At 47.9% G+C, this 12,659-nt stretch overlaps 1 pseudogene; it reads left to right on the forward strand.

Annotated features, from left to right (window-relative positions):
• The first annotated feature begins 9,807 nt into the window (after window positions 1-9,807).
• LOC123408338 lies at window positions 9,808-10,266 on the forward strand (annotated as a pseudogene).
• The last annotated feature ends 2,393 nt before the right edge of the window (window positions 10,267-12,659 follow it).

Raw genomic sequence — 12,659 nt, forward strand, 5'->3', positions numbered from 1 at the left:
GCCAGTACATCTGCACTGTTAGGGTATTTCCAGACTACCCTGGAGCTGAGAAGCCAATCCATTGGTCCTATGGGTTGGGGTTCACCGTTGACATGGCAGTACAGGATGCTGCCTACTCAATGCTGACCATTATGAGAGCGAGACATGCACTGCTGCAGAATTCAGAGTTCTGCTATGTTCCGGCCTCTCAGCCTGGTGAAGAGGGATACCTCAGTTGAGTCTATTTTGATTCTTCTATGGAGGATCCACTACTGCAGTCCACTGTTGAGATGCTAGAGAACAGAGACAGGGATGCTCGTGCTCTCCGCATGGAGCTTTATGCTACCCGTGCCCGTCTGTGGACAGCTCTGACGCAGCTGGCACCAGTAGTCCTGACAGGGTATGGAGAGATGGAGATGCTGAACCCTGTTAGGACCCATCTTCCGGCCCACGTTGACTGGCCAGCCATAGGAGGACTCACACCTCTTCGGGGACCCCTCTTACCACCAGTCAGGGGACCAAGGCCACATCCGTGTCCTTATGGATCCCAGGGATCTCAGGCTAGAGTATTTCCTGATTCGCAGGTTGAGCTTCCAGGTCATGGAGGTAATCTCTATGAGATGTTCTATGCGGATGCCTGAGCTGTGAGCGGAAGGATAGTATGGTAGTAGCCGTACTTTCACGGTCCTGCGTGACTTGTGAAGTATGGTTGTAATGTGAAATGAATTCCGAAGGCCTAGATAAATAATGTATAGGAAGCTTGTAAGCCTCTGATGAGTAGTTCCACAATTTCAGTAGTTTGCTCTTCGGTTAAGGTTGTACTGAACTATGTAAGGGTGTGTATGAACCATGGTGTATATATAGCAGTTGCCTGTTACCATGCTGTTCGGATATTCATTTCCGCATTCCGTGTGTTCAGTACATTCTTAATCCATAGCTAGTATTGATATGATATTGGTCTAAGCTATGAGTTTGTTTGTCAGGATGGTGTTCACCACGTTGAACCGTGCCCCTGCTCATGAGCAAGGTGAGGGTAGTCAAGCGTCGCAGGAAGACCTGCCTCACCCACCTTCTCTGGTAGAAGTGATGCTTGAGGCAAAAAGAAATAAAAGGGAGACCAACCGACTGCTAGAGCGTATTGAGCAGAATACGGCTCGACAGCCTAGGAATGCTGCACTGTCCCTCAATGACTTTGTGAAGCTGAATCCTCCAAAGTTTCATCATTCCGTCGATCCCCTCGACGCTGATGACTGACTGTGCAGCATCTCACGCAAGATTCGCTCTGCGAATGTGTCTGAGGCCGACAAGGTGACCTTTGCGGCGTATTTCCTGGAAGGACCCGCCAATCTGTGGTGGGAGAATTTTGAAGCTATGCGTCCCGCTGAACCAGTGGCCACATGGGCAGACTTCAGTGCAGCTTTCCGTCTGCACCATATTCCAGAGGGCCTGATGGATAGAAAGAGAGAGGAGTTCTGTGCCTTCACTTAGGGCAAGTTGTTTGTGGATGCCTATAGCCGCGAGTTCGGTAACCTCGCCGCTTTGCAACAGAGGAGGTGTCTACTGACGCCAAGAAGCAAGCAAGATTTCGTAAGGGTCTGAGCCCTGAGCTCCGTCGTGACCTGCGCCTCCATGAGTGTGCAAGCTTTCAAGCCCTGGTCAACAAGGCGATCAGTGCGAAGACTGGTCATACTGACTTCGAAGCCACAAGGAAGCACTCCCGTGACTTTGGCTCATCTTCTGGTTCCGCGTTTCCAAAATGCAGGCTGTGGGTTCCAAACAGTTCTCCGCCGCCAAGATACACTCCGAGGCCATCCTACGTGGCGCCTCAGACGAAGCAGGCCAACCCTCCAGCAAAAGCTTATGGTGGTCCAGCTAGCAATGCTGCACCACGTACCAACCAGGTGATATGCTACAAGTGTGGAGAACCAGGGCACTATTCCCGTGAGTGTCCTCAGAATGTGGGTGCCAAGCAACCCGGAAAGTCCGTCGGGCAGGCCAAGTCGGGCAAAGCTTATTATGTGAAGCCAACTCCTGCACGTGGCCGTGTGAACTATGTGTCAGCAGAAGAAGCTGCAGAGGATCCCGACGTCATGCTGGGTACGCTTCTTGTTAATCATCACCCAGCGTCCGTTCTCTTTGACACTGGGTCTTCTCATTCCTTCATTTCAGAAAGTTATGCACAGTTGCATAACATGTCATTTTGTGATATGCCAATCCCATTGGTTGTCCAAACCCCTGGTAGTAAATGGCAAACCTCTAGGATAACCTATGACAATGAAATTCTAGTAGACAGGCTAGTTTTTCTAGCCTCATTGATAGCATTGAAATCTTCGGATATTAATATCATCTTGGGCATGGACTGGATGTCAGCTCACTATGCCAAGATTGATACTCACTCTAGAAATGTCCAGCTTACCCATTCCTCGGGTGAGATAGTAAATGTCTCTACTCGAGTTGCCAAATGCTAGCTCTATTCCCTAAATGCCAACCCTCTTCCGGAACTTGAAGACATTCCGGTAGTCCGTGACTTCCCGGATGTTTTTCCAGAGGAACTGCCACGAATCCCACGTGACAGAGATGTAGAGTTTGGAATAGATCTTGTTCCGTGAACTGTCCCAATAGCCAGAAGACCATATAAGATGGCACCCCTGGAGCTAGCCGAACTTAAAAAGCAACTAGATGAGGCCTTGAACAAAGGTTTCATTCGTCCTAGCTCTTCTCCTTGGGCTTGTCCCGTCCTCTTCGTCAAGAAGAAAGACGGAACGGATCGGATGGTTGTAGATTACCGACCAGTTAATCTGGTCACCATTAAGAACAAGTATCCGCTCCCCAGGATCAACGATCTGTACGATCAGCTCGCTGGATCCTCAGTCTTCTCCAAAATGGATTTGAGGTTGGGATACCATCAAATCAAGATTAAGAACGGGGACATTCCAAAAACGGCTTTTGTTACTCGTTATGGCCAATATGAGTACACCGTTATGTCCTTCGGTTTAACCAATGCCCCAGCCACCTTCTCTCGGCTGATGAATTCAATCTTCATGGAGTATTTGGATAAATTCCTCGTGCTATACCTCGATGATATTCTCATCTACTCGAAGAATGAACAACAACATGCCGAGCATCTAAGGCTGGTATTGATGAAACTTCGAGAGCATCGCCTTTATGCCAAATTTTCAAAATGTGAATTCTGGTTACCAGAAGTGACCTATCTAGGCCACGTAATCTCTGGTAAGGGTATTGCTGTCAATCCCGAGAGAGTTCAAGCTGTCCTTGATTGGACTCAACCTGAATCGGTTAAGCAAGTTAGGAGTTTTCTTGGTTTAGCGAGCTATTGTCGCCGCTTCGTCGAGAATTTCTCCAAGGTTGCAAAGCCTCTAACTGAACTCCTCAAGAAAGATAAAAAGTTCGAGTGGACACCACAGTGCGAGCATAGTTTTCAGGAACTGAAAAGACGCCTGACTTCCGCACCTGTGTTGCTATCACCAGATTTTTCTAAGGACTTTGTTATCTATTGCGACGCCTCGCGACAAGGATTGGGTTGCATTCTCATGCAAGATCGTCATGTGATCGCATACGCATCTCAAAAGTTGCGTCCACATGAGGAAAATTGTCCCACACATGACCTTGAGCTTGCAGCTGTGGTCCATGCACTAAAAACCTGGCGACATTACCTTCTGGGTAATCGTTGCGAAATATTCACTGATCACGAAAGTCTGAAATATATTTTCACCCAGCCGGATTTGAATCTCAGGCAAAGACGGTGGGTTGAGTTGATCTCGGATTACGACTTAGGGATAACTTACACCCCGGGGAAGGCCAATGTTATGGCCGATGCGCTAAGTCATAAATCTTATTGTAACAATTTGATGCTACAACAAGGTCAACCACATCTCCATGAGGACTTTCGGAAGTTGAATCTTCATATTGTTCCCCAAGGATTCCTTTCTACCCTGGTGGCAAAGCCTACTCTTAAGGATCAAATTATAGCTGGCCAAAAGCGTGACAAGGGTATATCACGGATCAAGGAGAATATTTTTAGCGGAAACGCTAAAGAATTTTCCATGAACGATCGAGGTGTTGTGTTCTTCCAGAATCGTTTAGTGGTTCCTAAGAACCCACATCTAAGGCAGTTAATCCTTAAGGAGGCTCATGATTCTCCTCTCACCATTCATCCCGGTAGTACTAAGATGTATCAGGACCTACGCCAGAGGTTCTGGTGGATTAGGATGAAGAGAGAAACTGCCGAGTTCGTTGCTAACTGCGACGTTTGTCGTCGAGTTAAGGCAGAACATCAAAGGCCTGCTGGCACCCTTCAACCTTTAGCTATTCCTGAATGGAAATGGGATAAAGTTAGCATGGATTTCATTACCGGATTTCCCAAGACCAAGAAAGGAAATAATGCTATCTTTGTGGTCATTGACCGTCTTTCCAAAGTGGCTCATTTTCTTCCTGTTCGTGAGAGTATAACAGCTAGCCAGCTAGCATAGTTATATATCTATCGAATAATGTCTCTTCATGGTGTTCCCCTGGAAATTAACTCGGACCGTGGAAGTATCTTTACTTCTCGCTTCTGGGAAAGTTTTCAGAATGCCATGGGGACTCACTTATCTTTCAGCACTGCTTTCCATCCCCAATCAAGTGGTCAAGTAGAAAGAGTGAATCAAATCCTAGAAGATATGCTCCGAGCTTGTGTTATTTCGTTCGGTATGAATTGGGAGAAGTGCCTTCCATTCGCCGAATTCGCTTATAACAATAGTTATCAATCAAGCTTGGGCAAAGCCCCTTTTGAAGTTCTCTATGGACGAAGATGTCGAACACCTCTTAATTGGTCAGAAACCGGAGAGAGGCAACTCTTTGGCCCGGATATGATCCAGGATGCAGAAGAGCAGGTTCGCATTATTCGTGAAAAGTTGAAAACAGCCCAGTCTCGTCAAAAGAGCCAATATGATCGTCATCATAAGGCTGTGACCTTTGAAGTTGACGAGAAGGCATACCTTCGGGTTACACCTTTGAAGGGTACCCATCGATTCGGTATCAAGGGCAAATTGGCTCCTCGTTACATTGGTCCTTTTCGCATTCTTGCCAAATGAGGAGAAGTTGCCTACCAGTTGGAACTTCCTCCACATCTTTCCAAGGTTCATGATGTTTTCCACGTCTCACAACTCAAGCGTTGCTTTTCGGATCCTATCCGTGAAGTGGACCACGAAACGCTTGATCTACAAGATAACCTTCATACCGAGAATACCCCGTGCGTATTCTTGATCAAGCTGAGCGTACCACTCGACGTTGAAACCTCAAGTTTCTTAAAGTTCAATGGTCAAATCATTCTGAAAAGGAGGCAACTTGGGAAAGAGAGGATGGTCTCCGACTTGAATACCCTGCGTTATTCCCGACGACTTCTAAATCTCGGGACGAGATTCTTTTGAGTGGGGGTGAGTTGTCACATCCCTAACCCTTAAGCAAGTTAGTGTTGTGCTCATGTCTTCTTTGCATTTGCATCTAAGAAGTTTCAACAGAAACAACAAAGTGGCAAAGGAAAAACTCAAAAACCCTAGCCACTATTTCACTTAAAGAAAATTTCAAACTAGTTCAAATCAATGAACCCAAAATGGCCTCAAGAAATGTTCAAAGTTTCTGATAAATCATGAAAGTAAATGAGCATTGGAGAAAACTATTTTCTTGACACTTTAAGCATTTTAAATAAATGCAAAAGGCTACTGGTTTCAAGTTTTAAATTTGAAATTAGAATCTATAAATTTCCAAAAATGTTGAAAATTTGGAAATGGTTGGGAATGTTATAACAATATTTCAGGAGGTCTAAAATAGTTTTTACTTTTTGTTTTGGAGCTGAAATAATTAGCAAAACAATAGTTAGCAAAACAGAAAAACAAAAACAGAAAAAAATGGGAAAACCCTTACCTGTCGCCTAGCCTGGCCCGGCCCATCTCCCTCGCTCGTCCCCTCCCTCGCGCCAGTAGGCAGCAGGAGGTGGGCGCCGCCTCCTCCGGCGCGGCCACGCACCTGTGCGCCTGCCTGGCCGCCGCCTCGCGCTGGCAAGGCCGGGGATAAGCCCCCTGAGGCCTCCCCTATCCATTTCCCGCATCGGCTCTCTCCCTCCTCCCGGATCTCTTCCTCCTCCTTGCTGCCGCCATTGGAGCCGAGCTCGAGCTCGAGCAGCAGCACCTCTAGCCATGGGATCCCGCCTCCGAGTAGTGTGTTAGCTCCGCCTCGTCGCCCTGGTCATCTCTGCAGAAGCCGAAGCTTCCCCAAGCTCTGCATCGCCCCCAACACCGTCGTCTTCCACCTCCGGCCGCCGGACCTCTCCCGTCGATTCGCTTCCTCCGGCGCATCCCCGAGCCCCTCTTCAGCACCATCGGAACCGCCGTGAGCTCGTCGTCGTTTCCCCTCTCGCCCCACGCTCTCCCGTGCATGTTCGTCGAGAGCTTCTCGCCGCCGGTCATGTCGTCGTCGTCGCTGTGATGTTTGATCCACGCGTTCGAGCTAGGATTCGATCTCCTGGAGCCTCCAGGAGCGTGTCGAGCCCTCCAGCTGCCCTCCCCGTGCCCTAGAGCCGTCTCTCATAGAAGGCCGAGCTTCGGCCGCCGCTCCGGCTCGTCGCCGGCACCTCTTCCGACGACCCTAGCCTCCCCTGATTCCCCTGCCAGATCGGCCACTTCGCCAGCGTACCGTAGCTACAAACCGCGTGTGTTTTGGTGTTGTACAGCGCCGTTTAGGTCGCCTCTGGCGAGCCCTCCGCCACGGGCCTGGTCGCCGGCGACCACCCTCCGGTGGGGGTCGACGTGGCAAAGCTAACCCAGCAGCTCAGGACTTAATCACTCGCTGAGAAGTGGGCCCAGGGCCAAGTCAAACCTCAATTAGGGCTGGTCAGCGCGGGATTAGTCCCAGAGAGGCTGACCAGTGGGCCCCCCCTGTCAGGTTTGACCTGAATAGGTCGGCTGACCTGCTGACGTCAGTCTGATGCAATAAATAGAATTTCCAGTATAAAACTAATTCAGGAAATTGCTAAAACTTGTAAAAATCATAGAAATTAATCTGTAAGTCCAATGAAAATAATTTATATATGAAAAAGTATCAGAAAAATTCAAGGATTCTGATTATGCTATTTTCAACTATGTTTGAAAAAGTTAAAGAACCCTAAATTGTGGAATAAGGAATAATTCAATTCTTATAATTACTTTTTAAATGGAATTTGGAAATTATTCAAATTTCATTATGAATACAATGATCACCACTGTCCTAATTACAAATTAGTACCATAACATGACATTTCATGCATGTTAACATCAAGTTGATCTGAGCATCAGGTCGAATCAATTAAACCGGTATCCGAGAATACCCGTTTGAATTGCCATTCGAATGTGATTCAAATCAACTCTAAACCTAATACATGTTGAAAATAATAACTTATCACCTTGCATTCTCATGCCATGCTCATGCATCATTTTGAGTGCATATGATTGTTATTGAATGTTGCCATTCATTTCGGTAGGCTCCGCACCCCCGGATTCCACCAAATATCCGTCTGACGGATATCGTTCCTCCTCTAAGCAACAAGGCAAGCAACCCCTTTGATCATTCCGATAACTCCCATGTTCTTGCTCCTGCACCTAATTACTGCATTTAAAATCAAATGCTTCAACTGCTTTTGCCACGATAGTGAACCCACTTCCTTTGCATGACTTAACCTTGTCACAGTAAATAGCCAAACCTTGCAACCTAGCATACCTGGTAGTTGCTTGAGCTGTGATGTGCCTTATCCTGCTATGCATGCTATGCTTAGAGTTGTGTATGGTCTGTCATCTGGGAGATGAACAGAATTGTGGAACGTGTTTGGTGAGCAAAGGTGGTGTGTTGAACTTGAGTTGGTAAAGGTACCGGTGAAAGGCCGTGTAGGAGTACATGGCGGGTTGTTTCATTGGAACCGTCCTTAGGAACTGAGTTCCGTGTATGTATTCCAAGACTAGATACTACCACATGCTGGGCCCTGAAATATGACCCCGCTCGGCCTATTAATCGCGTAGTACTCGGTCCAGGAGTTGCAAGTAGTTTCTGGTGTTTATAGTAATGCTAGAGGCCGTGCATGGTGCTGACCTGAGAGGTGGGCCGTGATGCGGTAGGCAGTGGCACGGTGTACCAAGTGGCACCCGGATGGTGGGCTTGGGAACCCTGCGCACATCGTTTGAGGCCGTGGTGGAAACCTCGGCCGGACTTCCGTACGGGTTACTCTCAGATAGGCGATAAACCTGGACTAGGTACTAGTGTGGTTAACGGTCGTGGCCGACTCCCTCGCTGGGCTTCCGCTTGAAGGTTGCCGAGGTGCATGACGTGCACATGGTGATAAGTGGCGAGAGCGTGTGGGACGAAGTACACCCCTGCAGGGTTATGATCTATTCGAATAGCCGCGTCCGCGGATATGGACTACTTGGAGACATATGTTGTTCAGATAACTTCAACGACTACTCATAAAATTGCCAAGATAAGCGTGAGTGTCGTGGACGGCATTTCCGTACGGCGACGGAATGATTCCACGATAGTGTATTGTTGTGGTGTTAGTGGACTCGTGTGCGAGAAATCAAGTTGTCAAAATTATTTAAAAATGTAAGTGTCTAGCCACGAGTCATATGCTGGCTTCCCGCATGAAACCCCACAATACCTTTTGATACCTTGCATGAGTAGTTAGTTCTCCTAAAGTCTTGCTGAGTACCTTCGTACTCATGTTTGCTTAATAAATGTTGCAGAGGTTGCTAATGACCCTAATGGAGGGTTCTTCGTAGACATCGACGACGACGAGTAGCTGGTGTCCCAGCTACGATCTGGCCCTACGTCGGCTCTGTAGTATAGTCAGGCCATGTACCCAGACAGTTTATAACTCTTCCGCTGGCTTGTATTTGTATGACTGCTATTATGGGTCGTGAGACCCTTAATGTGTAATATTATGTGTGTGGCTCTTCCGAGCCTCTTAAATAAAGCTTGTATGTTTATGGTTATGTTGTGATGCCATCGATGTATCTATACATATCGGTATGCCATGCGTACGTGTGTCTTACTTGATATGTATGGTGTTCGAATACCTAGTCGTAAACTTTAGTAGCACTCCTTACAAGGAAATGCCCCTTTGTGATCCAACGAGCCTTGGTAGTTCGCTACTGCTCCGGAATCATTGGTTGACCGGCATGTGTCCTTCTTAGCTGCTGTGTCTGTCCCCTTTGGGGAAATGTCACGCGACGTAATGGAGTCCTTGTAGCTTGCTACGACTCGTCTACGTTCGCTGATGACCGACACCTGCTTTGTTGGGTCATGTATGCCTGTCCTTGTGCGGTACTGCCACTTTGGTTTATGACTAGACATGTCGATCCGGGTTCTTTGACATTGGATTGCTAGCGACACTATCGCATACGTGAGTCAAAAGACGCAAACGGTCCCGGCTAAGGTAAGGCTGCAGCCGTGGAGTTAACCGTGCGTGAGACCACAAAGGGATGTGATGTGTTACCGGCTGGATTCCTATGACTTAGGATCGGGTTCCCGACAGCTGTTAACGAAACTAATCATGGCTAACGAAACCCCATCGCTAATAACGAAACCTGACCCTCCTAACACCCCCTTCCCCCATGTTATCGATTCGGAACCGCTCCCACGCACCCGCTGCTCGCTCCTACGCCCCCGCCGCTCGGCCCCGTCGATGCCGCCGCCAATCCCTGCCGGTGCCGTCGCTCTTCGCTCGCCCCGCTCTCTCGCCCCCCGCCGGTGGGGCCTTTGGCATGCTGGAGCGGTTCAGATGTGAGCGGGGGCTTGTGTGATGGCGCGATGCTCCTCCACGCGCCGTTCATGCTCTTAGACGTGGGCAGGGATGCGGTTCTCGCAATGGGGGGGAAGGCGGCGCAGCACCACCAGAAGCAGGCGGGGGCGCGCCCGGCACCAGGTATGCATGCCGTATGCCCAATCCCAACTCCGCCGATTCATACGCCCAGTGCGGATTGACTTATCGATCGATCGATCTGGTATTCATTGTTTCTAATCTGTTGTTGCCGTTGTGGCAGATCATGGCGATGGCACCGACGGGAGGAGGGAGGAGGCGGAGAACACGGAGAGGAAGGCCAGGGAGTTCGACATGGACATGCACTACGGGCCCTGCCTCGGCCTCACCCGCGCCCAGCGCTGGGCCTCGCTCCACCGCCGTACGCGCTCTGCTCCGCCGACCAGCCGTGCCTCTGGGAGGGCCGCGTCCAGAGTCTAGACTCCTCTACTCCTCCACGCCCCACATAGAGAGCTAAATCCAGCAAAAACGCCCCGCAGTGCTGCCAATCCCTATCTACTTACATCTTTCCGAGATGGTCCGGCTGTGCGATGCCCCGACGATCAAGCATGTGCTGTCCGCAGAAGTCGGCTCCTCCACCCAGGCCATCATCTGCAAGGCCGGCGGCGACACCCTTTGTCTGAATCGATCGTGATAATCAAGCGAGGTACACACATACATGTTCTCCCCTGCCGCCTCGTCACTGATTTAATTCGAAATTCAATTGTGAGATATTGATAAGCACCATCCTTATACTATACCGACTTCAGTAACCACGGAGCTTTACTAATTTTACGGTAACAACAGAAGTAAAAAATTGTACTCATGCATCCCCTGCCTGTCAGTCAGTCACGGGGAGCAGTCTACGAGTGTGACTCTGAACCCTGACGGCTACTCGGACACCTCCTCCCTTCTTTGGGGGCGGTCCGCAAAGAGCATCAGGAGAAGGCCCAGGACGAGGCTCGAGGCGAGGAGCGCCAGCCCCGCGGAGACGAGGCTGAGGTCGCGCTCTAGGGGCGGGCAGTACTGCAAGGCGATGGAGCTGAATGTGTCGTGCACGAACTTGCAGTCCTGGAAGTTGAGCATGGGGGGCGCGTAGCTGTGCAGCGCGTAGCTCGCGTTCGCTGCCGTGACGAGCTGGCTATAGATCTCCGGTGTCACGGTGCTTGGGCCGGAGCACACGTCCGCGTCGGGAGCGTTGCAAGTGTAGTCCTGCCATGCCTAAAAGGCAGTAGAGATTGTTCGGTTGTAAGAAAATCTATTCGGAATACTCCGTTTCAGTAGTGCAGCCAAACACAAGTGGAAGTGAACCAGATCAACAACAATAATACTCCCTCCGTCCGGAAATACTTGTCCTAAAGATGAATGTATCTAGACTTACTTTAGTTATAGATACATCCATTATATTCATTTGTAGGACAAGTATTTCCGGACGGAGGGAGTAGAAGATTGTGCGTGGAATCAAATCAGTAGATGCCAACAGGATCTTAAGTAAGTAGCTGAAGAGTAACAACACTTACTATCATTTCATTGTCAAATGTCACCTCCTTAGACAAGAACTAACGATCGTTCAGGTTGTCATCATAAGGAGAACACAGGTAAGGCATGAGCTCCGGATGCAGATGGCGTTGTTTTCGGTTCGAAAGAGCGAATATAGCTCTATTGACCAACCTCACAAGCTGCACCACGACTTGTTTACTCTGGTACAAGGTTCGGTTAGTTGTACTCCCGTCCACACATGGCAGGATGTTGCTGAGAGCAGTCTCTGCTCGAGGATGATCTGCCCATTCGTCCATTGCCTGGCATGTATCCTTTGAAGCACTGCAACAACAACTTTCAATCAGTGTAGGCATCTATTTTCATATTATTGGCATGTATCCTCACGAGCTTTCTACATTCCTTTTGACCGTTGGTGGACTGTATATGAATACTGCTCCAAAACTTTCAATCCCGCTGGCCATCGCCGCACTGATTGCTGTGGCCTTTTGGGGTGCTTCGTGCTAATACTAGGCATCTATTTTCATATTATTTGGGACCATTATAGAATTTTATTTGTGGTTTCTAAAATTTACACTAAAATTTAGCTAATCAGTATATCATGGTATTACAGTTTGCATGATTAGTAAAGAATATACATTCCAATGGGAGACCCACTTTTGATGCTCATGAATTCTTTACCGTCATTCCAATGGCACCACAAACTGAAGATATTTATGTAGGTACATATCATTGATACAACAGAATAAATCGAGTATTGAGTTAATAATACCACCAGTTTATAATGCAGTCTACCTGTGCTTTCATTGTGGTTCCACCGTAATACCACCATGCCCTCCTTCTGTTATGATTGACACAAGTGTCATTACTTAAAATTTGCAGAATGGTAAGCACTATAATTTATTGGAGATCTTGTGTTGGCTGAACCGAACAAGCTACTGTAGAATTTAGGCGTTGTAATACTTTTTTAAACTCTCATGCATGAGTACAGGTTGAACTGTTTGTACACAATACTACTTATCATGCAACCGCTACAAGAACAATATATCAGATCTTCTCAATCATCTACAGTCCTACCCAACATATGATGTTCTTGCTACATTAAAAATTTCCTTAAAATAAAATGTTGAATTGTAACCTAAATCAATTCTTTATTTATGATTAATTGTGTAGTCATATTCTGGTTCTTGTTGGATTATGATGCATTCTTTCATAGCATAAGGAATGTCTTTATCATTTATATATACACTGTAACTTCTACTTCTGGCCTATAATGGATGAATTGTAGTATATCTTGATCGTTTCTTATGAAGTGGATGGGAGAAAGTGATAACTGGCCACGTACATCATTTGGAATAATGTTGGA

The sequence above is a fragment of the Hordeum vulgare genome, chromosome 7H, assembly GCF_904849725.1.
Source record: "Hordeum vulgare subsp. vulgare chromosome 7H, MorexV3_pseudomolecules_assembly, whole genome shotgun sequence".
NCBI lineage: Eukaryota > Viridiplantae > Streptophyta > Magnoliopsida > Poales > Poaceae > Hordeum > Hordeum vulgare.